Consider the following 1,550-nt stretch of genomic DNA (forward strand, 5'->3'; position numbering starts at 1 on the left):
GACACGGGCCAGAATCGGCAAAAACTGCAAGTGTTGATGACCAACACGTAAGCACACCTTGGGGTTCAACAACTATGAAAATCGCTTCGGGATCCCAAAACGTTGAGTAATAGTCCACGAAACGGGTCAGAATTTGACAAAACTGTGAGAGTTGATGACGGACACATAAACGCATCCCAGGGTTCATCAATCGTGGAAATCGCTCTGGGTCCCCAAAACGTTAACTAATAGTGCATGAAACGGACAAGAATCGGCTAAATATGTGAGTGTTGATGACCGACATGTAAACGCACCCCGGGGTTCGTCAATCATGGAAATGACTCCGGGACCCCAAAACAGAGTAATAGTCCAAGAAACGGGTCAGAATCGGCCAAAACTGTGATTGTTTATGACCGACACGTAAGCACACCTTGGGGTTCAACAACTATGGAAATCGCTTCGGGACCCCAAAACGGTGAATAATAGTCCACAAAACGGGTCAGAATTGGACAAAACTGTGACTGTTGACGACGGACACATAAACGCACCCCGGGGTTCATCAATAGTGGAAATCGCTCTGGGTCCCCAAAACGCTGAGTAATAGTGCACGAAACCGCGAGTAATAGTCCATGAAATGAGAATCGCTTTGGGACCCCAAAACGGTGACTAATAGTCCATGAAACAGGCAAGAAACGTCCGAAACCGCGAGTGTTGATGATCGACACGTAAGCGCACCTTGGAGTTCGATAACCATGGAAATCACTCCGGGACCCCGAAATGGTGAGTAATAGTGCATGAAGCGGGCCAGAATCGGCCAAAACTGCGAGTGTTGATGATCAACACGTAGACACACCTTGGGGTTCAACAACTATGGAAATCGCTTGGGGACCCGAAAACGATGAGTAATAGTCCACGAAACGGGTCAGAATTGGACAAAACTGTGAGTGTTGACAACTGACACATAAACGCACCCCGGTTTCATCAATCGTGGAAATCGCTCTAGGTCCCCAAAACGGCGAGTAATAGTCCATGAAACGGACAAGAATCGGCCAAATATGGGAGTGTTGATGATTGACACGTAAACGCACCCCGAGGTTCGTCAATCATGGAAATGACTCCGGGACCCCAAAATAGAGTAATAATCCAAGAAACGGGCCAGAATCAGCCCGAACTATGATTGTTGATGACCGACACATAAGCGCACCTTGGAGTTCGACAACCATGGAAATCGCTTTGGGGCCCGAAAATGGTGAGTAATAGTCCATGACACGGGTCAGAATCGGCAAAAACTGCAAGTGTTGATGACCAACACGTAAGCACACCTTGGGGTTCAACAACTATGAAAATCGCTTCGGGACCCCAAAACGTTGAGTAATAGTCCACGAAACGGGTCAGAATTGGACAAAACTGTGAGAGTTGATGACGGACACATAAACCCATCCCAGGGTTCATCAATCGTGGAAATCACTCTGGGTCCCCAAAGCGCTGATTAATAGTGCATGAAACGGACAAGAATCGGCCAAATATGTGAGTGTTGATGACCGACATGTAAACGCACCCCGGGGTTCGTC

The sequence above is a fragment of the Triticum aestivum genome, unplaced genomic scaffold (genome assembly GCF_018294505.1).
Source record: "Triticum aestivum cultivar Chinese Spring unplaced genomic scaffold, IWGSC CS RefSeq v2.1 scaffold18334, whole genome shotgun sequence".
Classification (NCBI taxonomy): domain Eukaryota; kingdom Viridiplantae; phylum Streptophyta; class Magnoliopsida; order Poales; family Poaceae; genus Triticum; species Triticum aestivum.